Below are 15881 nucleotides of genomic sequence, written 5' to 3' on the forward strand. Positions count from 1 at the left end.
GTTGGCAGTTAGGTACCCACATCAACCTGATCATGTGCTGAGACCATCAGGTGAAGCTCTCCTTGGGGTGCCCCCACTTTCTGAGGTAAGGCAGGGATGATTGGAGAGGGGGTCTTGCCAGTGGTGGCACCCCATTTATGAAAATTCCTCTTCATCTGCCATTCTTGTGGGAGGGGAAATGGCAATATGGGAAGGATTCATGTTTTGGGTTCTTCCCACATGACCTGGACCTTCTGGACATTGCTGGAGAAGTGTGCAGAGGACCTAAGTCAAGTACTTCTAGGAAGTTCTCGATCAAGTTAAAAAGCAAAAGTAAAATACCAATTATTACTATTCCAGTAAATAATAACAATATAAAACTGAACAGCGCCTTTCCATACATACCTAATTTTTCTTTCATAATATTTACTGTCCTTTAAAAAATCATACCCTCTCTGAATTGTATTTGGGCTAAGAATTTTCAGTGTAGCAGAAAAGAAAATTGTCCATAGAGGACAGAGACATAATATGCATAGCACGTGAAAAATTAGCAGGCAATCTATTTTACTGTATCTACACCGTCATCTATTTACACATTCATGCTCTCAAACATTGCATACATCCAAAAGCAAGCTGACAAGGAACAGGAGGGGGAAAAAGATGTCAACATCAAGCATTTCAAGCAAGTTGTAAGTAACCTGCTTAGCTCAAAGAGGGACGACTTGCAAATCCATCTAATACAAGTAAAGGAAAAGAGTCACTTGAAAGAAAACACAAAACACTAGAAAACAGACAGCAGTATGAACAGCTAAACACATTCCACACAGCTAACAATGAGGTTCCGAGAGATAACATCAGACTGACATGTAGTATAGAAGTACAGTGACAGAAATAGCATAACAGTGGAATCACATGCAAGCCATTGAAAGCACCACAGAAAGGTAAACTTGGTTTCATATGACCTAGTACCAAGGTTGTTATCTTTGCAGTATTTATTACTCTGTAGAAAAAAGGTTTAAATTTATTGGTCTCACATTCCCACTGTTCGTGCGCTTTTCTTGTTGATTGAGGACAGAGGAAGAAGATTATGTCAAATAAAATTCCATATGTTTCATCTTGACTGATTATAAATGATCTTTACAATTGGTCCCTTCCACAGACTTTTCCTATATAAATGGGGCATCTAAGCAACCTTAAATTTTCTGCAGACTTTTGTCTATGGAAAGAGAAATAGTATCCATAGAACTTTGCAGTTAAATTTGTGCATACAAATATTCAGTGTGCAAAATCATTAAAAAAAATAACTTGATTTAGGAACTGGTATGTTTAAAACCTGTTTCTCCAAAATAGAATATATATCCACATTCACCCTCGTACATAACAGCAGTATGCAAAAGCTGGTATTTCCACAATCCCATGCACTGGGGCTGTATGTTTGGGACACTCATCTCTAAAAGTGGGTATGTGATTTTTTGAAAAAGGATGCAAACTATTATTGTTCAACACATCTGTGTATGAGTCACAACTGTATATCATGTTCCCCATTCAAAGCATCTACAGCAGAACAGAACTAAATCACTGTTGTGCGCTGTGTATACAATTGGCTAATAACAAAGCAGCAAAGCACCTCTCTGCCCCCCCCCCCCATGATCTGATTATATTCGCAAACCTGATGCCTGCCTGGGACATTTATTCGCATCAGTGAAATATGTCGCTTTTGTTTTGAGTGTGGAAAATCATGGATATTTGTGCCATCCCAGCTAAATAAGTAGAATCATTTTCTAAGTATCTTTCTCTTTTACCATCTTTAATGTGCTTCGAAATCCCCCTTAGGACCAGGCCACATTAAGGGGCAAGGCGGCCCCACCCTATTGATAGGTTTTAGCTACCACGGTGAAAATGCTGAGATGTGCTGAAACAGATGAAATATGATCTATTGGAGGGTGCATGCAAGGCAAGAAGAGTGGTAGAGGAAGCGTGTCAGGATCTGTGTACAGCGGCCCTGTGTGGTGAACTACTGAACTGCAGGTGGCAGCCTTCTCAGTGTAGTAACTTCAGGCCCTGGACTGGCCTGAAGTTACTGGCCTAGATCCTTCTATGCAGGAAGGAGGATAAGGAATATGTGTTCCAGGTCAGCCACACATGCACAACATGGTCTTCCTGAGTCTTGGCATCTTCATGTGTCCTCCTCGGTTATTCTTCAGTCCTGACTTCTCGCTTGCTCCTCAATCCTGCCTCCTCCTTCGTCCTCTGGTTGTTACTTGCTCTTCAGTCCTGATCTCTGGCTAGAAAAAGGCTTGTCCAAGGTCAGTTGATAAGCTTCCTTAGGGATGGTGCAGGCACCCAACTCAGTCTAGGAGTCCAACAGACTCTCCCCTGCTTGCACGTCTGGGCTGTGCCCGCCAAGCTGCTGCCCCTGCTCGTGCCCCCCCCCCGCTCGGTGAGCTGCTCTCACCTACCCTGAGCTGTCCTTGAGCTCTCGTTGTTCCTGCAGTCACCATTTTGCCCCCCCCCCCAAAAAAAAGTGCCTCAGGAACTTCCATAAATCTAATATTGTGCATATAGCAGATATAAAGGCCCCATCTACATAAATGGGTCATTTACACCTGTAATATTGCATAGATGGGGCTTTCACGGCCACTTTTTTTGCACAATGGCAACCACGGAAACGATGGGCACTCAAGGATGGCTCAGGGTAGGTGAGGGTGGCTCGGTGAGCATGGGGGCGTGAGAGCAGGTCTGAAGTGCACAACCAGGGGCAGTGACTTTGTGGGCACCCAGAGGACCCAGATTGGGGGGTGGGGTATCTGTCTGTCCCTAAGCTTCATGGTTGAATGGGAGACTTGAATCTGGGCCATGTATGTACACAAACACTATACATTGAACATTTCCAACAGGGCCGTCTCAAGACATTTTGCTGCCGGAGGCAGAGCAGCAAATGCTGCCACCCACCCACCCAAGTCAAGGTGCATAGTACCCAAAGTCAGCCAACTTAATTTGGCACATGAGACAGGAAATCCCACAAGAAACTCCCCCCATCCCTTGCAGTAAAAATACAACTAGGATAAATTAAATAATGAACCATTTGCTGCCCTCTTATGCCATCCAAAATCTGTTGCTTCACTGAACTTAGGGAGGCCCTGTGTCCTCTTTTAGAGTCCTCATTTGGAAGGGCTGTCAGAGGACTGTTCTCTATTTGAAGGTGTCCTCTGTTTGAAAGGCTGTCCTGTCCAATTCCAGGTTAAAGATAAAGGACCATAAGGACGGTTGCCCATAACAGTGAGCACATGAATATGAGGAGGGCTCTGGATAGGGGCGAATGCTCCTTTCTTGTTCTCCTTGACCTATCAGTGGCTTTTGATACCAGCAGGCATGGCAGAGAATTCCGCCATGGATCTCGGTAAGGCCGAATGCCAGTGCATTCGGCCCCCCGAAATCCATGGCGGAACGAAGCCCCCCCGCCCCCTCACCCCACGAAATGTGTGCGAAACGGAGCACCTACCTGCTGCCGTCCATGCTGCATTGCGAATGGCAGCCACGTCTGCAGCTGCCATTCGTTTCTTCCATATAGCCGTGATAAGCTACATAAATACTTACGTAGCCTATCACGGCTAATGCAGGGATGCCATTTGCAGGTAGGGGGTAAGGGGGAGGGGGAGGCGATCCGTTCCTCCCCCCAGAATCCTCGACAGGGGGGCGATCCATTCCTCCCCCCTGGAATCCTGCCCAGCTAGCTCCGCTCTGCGGCCAGGCCGTGTAGCCACCAACTGGGCCAACCCGCAGTGGAGCCTCCAGCCACTGCCGGGCTAGTGCGGACGCAAATGCCGTCCTGTGTAGGGGATGCCATTTGCGTCCCTATGCCAGCCCGTGATAGGCTACATAAATATTTACGTAGCCTATCACGGCTAAAGCAAGGACGCAAATGGTGTCCCCTATGCCATTTGCATTCCCGCTTTAGCCGTGATAGGCTACGTAAATATTTACATATGTTCTTAGCTGTTTAAATTATTTATTGTTTTATACTGTTTACATTGATTTTATATGTACACTGCCCTGACATCTTAATGATATAGGGTGGGATATAAATGTTTAAATAAATAAATAAATAAATAAATGGCCACCCTATTTCCTAGCTTTCTATTTTCCTCAGCCTCCCTGACTCTAGAACCAACCATCCTTGTTCTATCATTTATATATCCGCTAGCCCGCCCTTTAACTAGATAGTTTACCCTGATTCTGATCCCTTTTCTTTTGGTGTTACATCTTCACACATTGAGCTGAATTATGGTTTGACTACTGACAACTACAGACAATGCTCTTGTGAAGCCAAACCCTCACATGGCCATAGTGTGTCTGCTACAGAGCCTCAAAAGGCATTATTGACCCTTCTTCAAATGACAACATAGTTCACTATTTGTGAGACCTTCTAATAGGGAGGAAAAAAGAAAACAAAATGAGCAAGAAGCTTCAAATTAAATATGAATCATCCTAATAAAAGGCACATTAAAGTTCCAAAGCATCTAACAGTCTCATCTTCTTTACCCTGGCGGAATGTGTACACATACAGAAATCCACTGAAAGGTCTCCAGAGGTCAATAGCCCTGTGCAAGCAATGCTTTTATTAAGCCATGGAGTTTTAGGCTTGATTGGAATGGGAAATGCATTCTGGGATATCGTCAATATATGCCAGCTTATTTCTGGGCAGCTAATGATTTAATATTTATGTCACAATGTGTATATGATATAGTTAACAAAAGGTAAGAAGAACAGGGATTGGCTGTGGTTTGTCTCACCTGCAGACCCACAACAATATCTTATTACACAATGTATTTTACATTTTTCAGTGTTCAGCTTTTTTTAAAAAAGCAACCAGAAAAATGAGAAATCAGCTATCCTCCATAACAAGCCAATCAAAAGATGGCATTACTATTCTCTCATTTATATAGCCTTAAGTCATCCTTAAGGGTCTTCTCTCTTAAGATGAGTAACTGTTCCTTAAGGGCTGCCTGTTGTTATATAGTGATGAGGGAGATATAGACACACGCACACTCCACATATGTTCAGAAGCACCATCTTTATAATTTCTTCTGTTCTTGGGCATTCAAAGCAGGTCACAGGCCTGAGCTACTGACCAAAAGAAGCCCTGTTCATGAGAGCTGGTGTAGCGTGGTGGATATTTTATTTATTTATTTATTTATTTATTTCATTTCTATACCGCCCAATAGCCGAAGCTCTCTGGGCGGTTCACAAAAACTAAAACCAAACAACACACAATAAAACAATTTAAAATATATAGAACATTAAAACCACAATATAACAATACAACCACAATAAAACCTAGCAGCAGTACAGGAGTTTAAAATACAGATTTAAAACAGCAAAGATAAAAATTTAGAAAGCTAAAATGCCTGGGAAAATAAAAAGGTCTTCACCTGGCGCCGAAAGGAGTACAATGTAGGCGCCAGAGGAACCTCACTAGGGAGCTCATTCCAGAGTCGGGGTGCCACAACAGAAAAAGCCCTCCTCCTAGTAGCCACCCGCCTCACTTCCTTTGGCAGGGGCTCACGGAGAAGGGCCGCTGATGATGATCTTAAGGTCTGGGCAGGCACATATGGGAGGAGGCGATCCTTCAGGTAACCTGGCCCCAAGCCGTTAAGGGCTTTGAATGTTAACACCAGCACTTTGAATCGGGCCCGGAAATGGACTGGCAGCCAGTGCAGTTGGAAAAGTACTGGCATAATATGAGCTCGCAGGCCAGTCCCTGTTAACAATCTTGCTGCCCTATTTTGGACCAGCTGAAGTTTCCGGACCATTTTCAAAGGCAGCCCCACGTATAACGCATTGCAGTAATCCAGACGAGAAGTTATCAGAGCATGGATAACTGTAGCTAGGCTATCTCTGTCCAGATAAGGGCGTAGTTGGTATACCAGCCTAAGCTGATAAAAAGTGCTCCGTGCCACTGAGTTCACCTGTGCCTCAAGTGACAGTTCTGGATCCAAGAGCACCCCCAAACTACGAACCTGATCCTTTAGGGGGAGTGCAACCCCCTCCAGAACAGGTTGAATATCACCTAGCCGGGCAGACGAACCACCCACTAACAGTACCTCCGTCTTGTCTGGATTGAGTTTCAGTTTATTAGCACTCATCCAGTCCATTACCGTGCCCAGGCACTGGTTCAGAACAGCCACTGCCTCACCTGGTTTTGATGAGAAAGAGAGGTAGAGCTGGGTGTCATCCGCATATTGATGGCACCTCAGCCCACACCTCCGGATAACCTCCCCCAGCGGTTTCATGTAGATGTTAAACAGCATGGGGGATAGAATAGAGCCCTGTGGAACCCCATGGCACAATTGCCATGGCACAGAGCAATAATCCCCCAGCACCACCTTCTGGAATCGGCCATCCAAGTAGGAGCGGAACCACTGTAGTGCAGTGCCTCCAACTCCCAACCCAGACAACCTATCCAGAAGGATACCATGGTCGATGGTATCGAAAGCCGCTGAGAGGTCCAGGAGAATCAACAGGGTCGCACTCCCCCTGTCCCTCTCCCGGCAGAGGTCATCCCACAGGGCGACCAAGGCAGTTTCCGTTCCAAAACCAGGCCTGAAGCCCGATTGAAATGGATCTAGATAATCCGTTTCATTCAAGAGTGCCTGGAGCTGTCCTACAACCACCCGCTCAAGCACCTTGCCCAGGAAGGGGATGTTGGCCACTGGCCTATAATTGTTAACATCCTCTGGGTCCAGGTTAGGCTTTTTCAGGAGTGGTCTAATTACTGCCTCTTTTAAAGCAGCAGGCACCACTCCCTCTCTCAAGGAGGAATTTACAACCTCCTGGACCCAGCCGGACAACCCCTCCTTGTTTGATTTAATAAGCCATGAAGGGCAAGGGTCAAGCACACAAGTGGTCGATCGGACTTGGCCAAGCACCTTGTCCGCATCCTCAGGCCTCAGTAACTGAAACTCATCCAATAAAACTGGACCAGACAGTGCTCTGAACGCCTCTACCAATGGAACTGCATTAATGGTGGTGTCCAATTCATGACGAATCTGAGCGACTTTATCCTCAAAGTGCTGCGGAAACTCGTCACAGCGTGCTACCGAGGGTTCCACCGTCTCTCTCCCTGGCCCAGAATGTAAGAGGCCGCGAACCACTCGGAAAAGCTCCGCCGGACGACACTGAGAAGATGCAATGCTGGTGGAAAAGAACTGCCTCTTTGCCACCCTCACCGCCACAGAGTAGGCTCGATAGTGGGCTCTTACCTGTGTTCGGTCAGACTCAGCACAAGTTTTCCTCCACCTGCGTTCTAGCCGTCTCCCCTCTTGCTTCATTGCCCTCAGCTCAGGTGTATACCAAGGAGCTGGCCGGGCTCTGCTCAGAGGGAGAGGGCGCTTGGGTGCAATCGTGTCAACCGCCCGAGTCATCTCTGCATTCCACAGAGCGACCTGGGCTTCGACAGGAGCACCAGCCATACCAGCAGGAAAATCCCCCAGAGCCCTCTGGAATCCATCGGAATCCATTAATCTCCGGGGGCGGACCATTTTAATAGGTCCCCCACCCTTGCAGAGGGGAAAGGCCGCCAGAAGTCTAAACCTCAGCAGGAAGTGATCTGACCATGACAAAGGGACAGATGTTAATTCCTCTACTTTCAGATCACCATCCTCCTGCCCAGTCGAGAAAACCAGATCAAGCGTGTGTCCTTTTATATGCGTTGGGCCGATGACATGTTGAGACAGCCCCATGGTTGTCATGGCGGCCATGAAGTCCTGAGCCGCCCCGGATACAGCGGCCTCGGCATGGAAGTTGAGATCCCCCAGGACCATCATCCTGGGGGTCCTCAACACCAAGTCCGAGACCACCTCCGTCAGCTCAGGCAGGGAGTCCGATGGGCAGCGGGGTGGGCGGTACACCAACAGAATCCCTAATCTGTCCCGGGTACCCAACACAAGGTACAGACACTCAAGATCTGCACTCGAATGAGCAGGAAGCCTGGAGAGGGAGATTGAATTCCTATAGACCACGGCAACCCCCCCTCCCCGACCCTCAAGTCGGTGTTGGTGCTGCACTGAGTACCCAGCAGGGCACAGCTGGGAGAGAGTGACCCCTCCCAGTTCCCCCATCCAGGTCTCAGTAATACATGCCAGGTCAGCCCCCTCATCCACAATCAAATCATGGATGAGGGAGGTCTTATTTTGGGCCGACCTGGCATTCAGCAGCAGCACCACCAGACCCGAGGGCAGACTGGTAAGGCTGCCAGGAACCATCAGGTTAGGGGAAGAACCAGAAGAGGGGACAGCTGTAAGGTGTCTAGCCCCTCTTCTCCTCAGCTGGCCTGTTAATCCCCCAACGCCATACCTCCCCCTGCCCGTGACCACAGTTATGGTGGCACCTCCCCCACCCCCTGAGTTGCCCAATAGTCCTCCCAGGCACATATTAAAATATTAAGATATAAAATATACAACAGTTTAAAAGAATATAAAAGAGATAAAAGAGATAAAAGAGAACAGCATCGAAGAAGGAGCAGATAGTCCATGTTTGCCCCTTCCCCTGGTTTTTAAAGCTGCTGCCCTCTGCTGCTGCTGCTATTTGCTGCTGGTGTTGTGGCTGCTGGTGTCTCTGGAGAGGCAGGTGGGTAGGTCTTGCGACTCCAAGTGCGACGCTAAGTGACGCTGGCAGCCCTGCCTTAAGTACCTGTGGGCGGGGGCAGAAGCAGGCTCAGGCTCAGGATCACCCGGTGCAGCTGCTGGCTGGTCCTCCTTCCCCAGGCTCCCTCCCGAGCAGCCTCTGGCAGCCCCGCCTTAAGTACCTGTGGGCGGGGGCAGAAGCAGGCTCAGGCTCAGGATCACCCGGTGCAGCTGCTGGCTGGTCCTCCTTCCCCAGGCTCCTATAATGAGACTGAGCTCTGTATCACAACATCCTTGGTTTGAATCTCATGTCTGCAGTTCTCCCTCTCTCCCTCTCCCTCTCTCTCTCTCTCTCACCTATACTTAGGGAAAGGCAAATATGTCAAGTTAACTGCCTCTTGCATTCGAATTTTAAAAATTTCACATTCTTTCTCTACTGAATATGCAGAACTTTGCAAATTTTGGTAAATTCTTACCAAAAATAAACTGAAAGGAAATTCTTATCCATCTGTACCAGCCAAATTCAATATGTAGAGTGATTTGCAGCATCAAGACGACCAGGATTAGGGATGTCAGAGAATTCCGCCATGGATCTCGGTGAGGCCAAATGCCAGTGCATTCGGGCCCCCTAAATCCGTGGCGGAATGAAGCCCCCCCACCCCCCCATGAAGGGTGTGCGAAAGAGGACACCTACCTGCTGCCATTCACGCTGACTTGTGAATGGTGGCCGCGGCCGCCATTTGCTTCATCACTATAAGCCGTGACAGGCTACGTAAATACTTATGTAGCCTATCATGGCTAATGCAGGGACACCATTTGCTCCCCTGCGGAAGCCGTGATAGGCTGCGTAAGTATTTACGTAGCCTATCACGGCAAAAAAAAGGGAACGCAAATGGCGGCAGCTATAGCGGCCGCCATTTGCGTTCCCTTTTTTTTGCCGTGATAGCCTAAGTAAATATTTGCGTAGGCTATTATGGCAAAAGAGAGGGGCGCAAATGGCGTAGTGGATGCCATTTGCGTTCCTTTTTTTTTTTTTTTGCTGTAATAGGCTATGTAAATATTTACGTTGCCTATCACAGCAAAATACAGGGATGCAAATGGCGGTGGCTATGGCAGCCGACATTTGTGTCCCTGCAGGCTGCCCAGCGGCCGGATGTCCAGCTGCGGGCGGCCCCGGCTGGTGGCTCTGCAGGATCTCCACGGAGCGGAGCTGGCCGGAGAGAATTTCAGGGGGAGGGACAGAGCACCTCCCCGCTACCGCAAATGTCACCCTTCGAAAAGGTAAATGACTTTCATACATCCCTAACCAGGATGTACCTGTCTGCTATATGGCTGGTAAAGATGAGAAGCCTGTCAGAAAAAAGAGGTGGCAACCCTAATTCTGCAGTTACAAGGTTAAATCCACAGGGATTCAAACCCAGACTTTTAAGTAGGGATATCCGGCATGGGAAAGCTGGCCCTCTTGGGGTTCAATGGATTTTCCCTGAGCCCCTGGATCAGTTTGCATTAGCGAATGAAACCGTGGGCTCCCCACTGGAACTTGTAGGCACTGTGCACAAATGGCTCCTTTCCCCCCCTAGGACCTGAGAGGGAAAAAGAGCCATTTATGCACAGTGGCAGCAGGGCCACTAAATGGCTCCTTTTCCCTCTCGGGGTCCTGGGCAGGGTCACTTCTCCCAGGGCAGGGTCACTTCTTCCAGGGAGGAGGAAGGAGACGTGTGCACAGCGCGGCAATGGCGGAAGTCTGTGAGCTGGTTTGATTCAACCTGTGTCGAGTCGGGCCAGCTTGCGGACAAGTGAGCTGGAGTTTGAGGGACCAAGCTGGCAAAAACGCACTGAACTGCATCCCCCTGAACAGATTCCTCTGACATCCCTCTTTTTAAGAGCAAAGCACTCAATGCCCTGGGCAAATCTGTCGGTTTCACTTTCTCTGACATTAGAAATGTTTAAATCTCCCCCCCCAAAAAAAAAACACCAGAAAATGTCTCGAATATGGAGAACTTCATGAATTTGGGTAAATTCATATAAAAAAAACAAAATGAAACAAAATTCTTAGCCATCCCTACCTGTGCTTCCATCAATGCATATATAAGGGACTTTTCAAAGGGAAATTGTGGTCTTTGGATTGACAGCTGTGTGGGCCTCCCTGTGCCAGAAAAGGGATGAAACGTCATGGACAAAATAGCTCCAAGCTCCCTGTTCCCCTCTCTGCAGTACATGACCATCATCATGCATACTTTGGGGGTGCTGCACAAAGCTAAGCAGGCTACACTTTTTCCAGTAGCAGAATTCAAAGCGTGCTGAATACAGTGTATGTTCATTTCATGTCACAAACATATGAAACATTTAATATCTACTATTAAATATGCAACACCGTTTCCTGGTACAGAAAGAACAAAGGTGTGGGAGAGCAGTTTTTAAAAAGGTTTTAAATAATGCTGTTAAGAAATATCCTAGCATTATTAAAAAAAAAAAAATCTGTCTTCAAGCAGCTCCTTTTGGAGTATTCTCTTTGTTGTCAATGTGGGCCTATAACTCAATCAGTAACTGCAATGCTGCTTTTGGGGGGCACGAGGAAGAAGGGAGGGAGGCTAAGCAATAAAAATGTTATTTACTGGAAAAAAATAAGATAGTCATAGGAAATTAGAGAGTTGCTAACAAACAAGGCGCTTTATTTAAAAAGGTAATACAATCAACTAAGATTTTATAAGCATGCACACTTCTAAATCATTTTTAATTCATTCTTGAAAAAGCACTCATTTGGGGGCTCAGTTGATAAGCAGAACATAATTTTCATGTCACACATTCCAACATTTATTTTTTTATTTTATTTTTTTGCTGTTACTCCCGATCTTACATTAATCACAAACTAAAGCTAATTCCAAACAGATCCATGGCCAGATCGTAAGCTTCAAAAAATGATAAGAGTCTCATAAATTCACTATTGTGTACTGAAATTCTATAAAACAAAACACTAGGTAGGAAAAAAGGCAAACCCACACAGCTCCTGGTAAGTGAGAGATACGGTTCCCTGGTAGTAAAACAATTAAAACCAAATCTGATTCAGAGTGAATGGAGATGCCACGATGGGAGAGAGGGAAGAAGGAGTAGTAGCTTGCCATCTTGGTGTCATTTGTGGTGGACTGCAATCCCCATCATCCCCAGCACTCCTGGCTCCAGGCTTTTGAAGGCCCTTAGGCAATATACCCTCAGTGGGGCCCCTCCCCCAATGAGTCTACTTTCTCACCACCGTTGTCCCCTGCTCTTAATGCTCCCGATCCTCTTTCTTATCATTGCTACCACTTGCTTGCTTGACAGGCAGAGAGCCAGTGAGCAAGTAGGCAGGGGCATCTGCTTGCCCTTCTCACCACCACTGTTGTCTAGGCCAAAGCGAGAGGCAGGTGAACAAGCAGGTCGCAGTGGTAAAGAAGAAGAGCAAGTCTTGCCAGTGGGCCCCTGCTGAAGTGTGGCCTCTCAGCAGGTGCCCAACCATGCCTACCCTTTATGTCAGCCCTGATCCCCAGCCAGCACCAGGGCACTGGGTTGGGAAAGACTGGTGTATGGCATCTTGGAGGATTGAGAACTGGCTGAGTAAGGATGGAACAGCCTTCCTCAACCTGGTGCCCTCCAGGGTTGGGACTACAACCCCTGTCATCACTGACATGGTCCATGCTGGATGGGGATGATGGGAATGGTGGTCTAAAACATCTGGAGGGCACCAGGCTGCGTTGAAACATCTGGTGGTGACCTGCAGCTCAGGTGTAGAGACACAGGAGGCAGATGGGAACATGATGCATACCTCAACAAGTGATTGTTGTACTAAACTTTTCATGCATGGATGTCCATTATCTCACTGAGTGATTATCTTCACATATGGCACACATCAAACACCAGATAAAGCTTTTGCATAATTTGGCAGAATCTCAAACACAATGAGAGTTTTAATGGTACGCACTTTACATGTTCAGCTCTGAGACTTCAAGTGATGTCAGTGTTTTGATACAGAATGAAGTATGGACATAGGTGTATTGGTCCTGGGTATATGGCTAGGGATGGTCCTAGAATGCTGTCCTTCCAAGTGTCCCCCTAAGTTTAGCAGAAGGGTGTCACAAGCATTTGAGCAAGGGTTGCTTGCATTCAGCAACCCTATCCAAAAACCTGGAAGCAGAGCTGAAGTGACCACAGGTGCTTTGATTTGGCAAGCTGCTGCTGCCACCTTTCCTTGCCCCAAGGCTGAGAAATTAGGAATGTCAGAGGAATCTGTTGGGGGGAGAGGGGATGAAGTCCACTAAATTCCTGGACTCTGGCCTGCTTACCCACAAGCTGGCCCAACTCAATCTGTATCAAGTTGGGCCAGCTCACAGATTTACGTGGTTTTGTTTTTAAAAAAATCACCATTTGCACAAATCGCAGCTGCAATTTACATAATTTGCACCAATTGTTGCTGTAATGGCTTAATTTGCACAAATTGCAGCCAAAATTTGCTTAATTACACACGTTGCAGCCACAATTTGCATAAATGGCACTTTTAAAAAAAATCCAAGAAAGTTCCTGGATTTCAGGGGGAAAGCCCACAGCCCACCTCACAAATGCAAGCCAAGCTGGGGACTCTGGGGAAATCTGGTGAGCCCCAAAAGGGCTGGATTTCCCAGCAATGGGCATCCGTACAAGAAATTTATGTTTGGGCAGGGGAAAGCAGCAGCAGTGGAAGCTGGTAGTCCCAGAGCTCCAGCGAAGCATGTTTTCCCATTAGGGACTGGGACTACAAGTCCCAGAATCCCTGGCAGGAAATTGACAGTACATTGTCATTGCAGAAGGTTGTGTCAGTTTCCTTCAGGGGTTCTTGGACCTGTGGTCCCAATCAAGCTGGGAAAAGATGCTTTGCATGTACCCTGAGTGCCTACCACTTCCTCTGCCGCCACCTTCCCCTGCCTGCCCCAAAACTAAGTTTCTGGGTGGAAGACAGAGTTAGGAAGGCCTGAGGCAGGAAATCTGCTGCTACAGGATCCTTGATAGGTGGTCATCCAGCCTCTGCTTAAAAACCTGTAACAAAGGTCAGCGCTCAATCCCACTGTGTTGAACAGCTTTGTTGTTCAGTCGTTCAGTTGTGTCCGACTCTTCGTGACCCCATGGACCATAGCACGCCAGGCCTGCGCTCTCTCCCAGAGTGTGCTCAAGTCCATATTCATTGCATCAGTGATGCTATCTAGCCATCTCATCCTCTGCCATCCCCTTCTCCTTTTGCCTTCAGTCTTTCCCAGCATCAGGGTCTTTTCCAGAGAATTTTCTCTTCGCATTAGGTGGCCAAAATATTTGAGCTTCAGCTTCAGTATCTGTCCTTCCAATGAGCACTCAGGGTTGATTTCCTTTAGTATGGACTGGTTTGACCTCCTTGCAGTCCAGGGGACTCGTAAGAGCCTTCTCCAGCACCACAGTTCAAAAGCATCAATTCTTCAGCGCTCAGCCTTCCTTATAGTCCAGGTATCACAGCCATACGTTACTACAGGGAAAACCATAGCATTGATTAGATGGACCTTTGTCGGCAAGGTGATGTCTCTGCTTCTGACTATGCTGTCTAGGTTTGCCATAGCTTTCCTCCCAAGGAGCAAGCGTCTTTTAATTTCATGGCTACAGTCACCATCTGCGGTGATCTTGGAGCCCAAGAAAATAAAGTCTGTCACTGCTTCCAATTCTTCCCCTTCCATATGCCAGGAAGCGATGGGGCCAGATGCCATGATCTTCGTTTTTTTAATGTTGAGTTTCAAACCAGCTTTTGCACTCTCCTCTTTCACCCTCAACAAGAGGCTCTTTAGATCCTCTTCGCTTTCTGCCATTAGGGTGGTATCATCTGCATATCTGAGGTTGTTGATAATTCTCCTGGCAATCTTAATTCCGACCTGTGATTCATCCAACCCGGCATTTCTCATGATATACTCTGCATATAAGTTAAATAAGCAGGGTGACAATATGCAGCCTTGTCGTACCCCCAATTTTGAACCACTCGGTTGTTCCATGTCTGGTTCTTACTGTTGCTTCTTGACCCTCGTACAGGTTTCTCAGGAGACAGGTAAGGTGGTCTGGTACCCCCATCTCTTTAAGAATTTGCCAGAGTTCGTTGTGATCCACACAATCAAAGCCTTTAGGGTAGTCAATGAAGCAGAAATAGAGGTTTTTCTGGAATTCTCTTGCTTTCTCCATGATCCAGCGAAAGTTGGCGATTTGATCTCTAGTTCTTCTGCCTCTTCGAAACCCAGCTTGTACTTCCAGTAGTTCTCGGTTCACATACTGCTGAAGCCGAGCTTGTAGGATTTTGAGCATCACCTTGCTGGCATGTGAAATGAGTGCAATTGTACAGTAGTTTGAACACTCTTTGGCATTGCCCTTCTTTGGGATTGGAATGTAAACTGACCTTTTCCTGTCTTGTGGCCACTGTTGAGTGTTCCAAATTTGTTGGCATATTGAGTGCAGCACTTTAACAGCATCATCTTTTAGGATTTTTAATAGCTCAGCTGGAATACTGTCATCTCCGCTAGCTTTGTTGTTAGTAGTGCTACCTAAGGCCCACTTGACTTCACTCTCTAGGATGTCCGGCTCAAGTTCAGTGACCACACTATCAAGGGTATCAGGGACATTCAGATCTTTCCTGTATAGTTCTTCTGTGTATTCTTTCCACCTCTTCTTCATCTCATCTGCTTCTGTTAGGTCTCTGCCTTCTTTGTCCTTTATCATGCCTGTCTTTGCACAAAATGTTCCCTTGAGATCTCCGATTTTCTTGAAGTGATCTCTAGTCTTTCCCATTCTCTTGTTTTCCTCAATTTCTTTGCATTGTTCATTTAAGAGGGCCTTCTTGTCTCTCCTTGCTATTCTCTGGAACTCTGCATTCAGTTGGATATATCTTCCCCTTTCTCCCTTGCTTTTCACTTCCCTTCTTTCTTCAGCTACTTGTAAAGCCTCCTCTGACAGCCACTTGGCTTTCTTGCATTTCTTTTTCTTTGGGATGAATTTAGTTGCTGCCTCCTGAACAATGTTACGGACCTCCGTCCATAGTTCCTCAGGCACTCTGTCTATCAGGTCTAATCCCTGAAATCTACTCCTTACCTCCACTGTATATTCATAAGGGATATGATTTAGGTCATACCTGAATGGTTTAGTGGTTTTCCCGACGTTCTTCAATTTCAGCCAAAATTTTGCAAGAAGCAGCTCATGATCTGAGCCACAGTCAGCTCCAGGTCTTGTTTTTACTGACTGTATGGAGCTTCTCCATCTTTGGCTGCAAAG

This window comes from Heloderma suspectum, chromosome 4 (assembly GCF_057233095.1).
Source record: "Heloderma suspectum isolate Gila_16-S chromosome 4, 16-S_ref, whole genome shotgun sequence".
NCBI classification, from domain to species: domain Eukaryota; kingdom Metazoa; phylum Chordata; class Lepidosauria; order Squamata; family Helodermatidae; genus Heloderma; species Heloderma suspectum.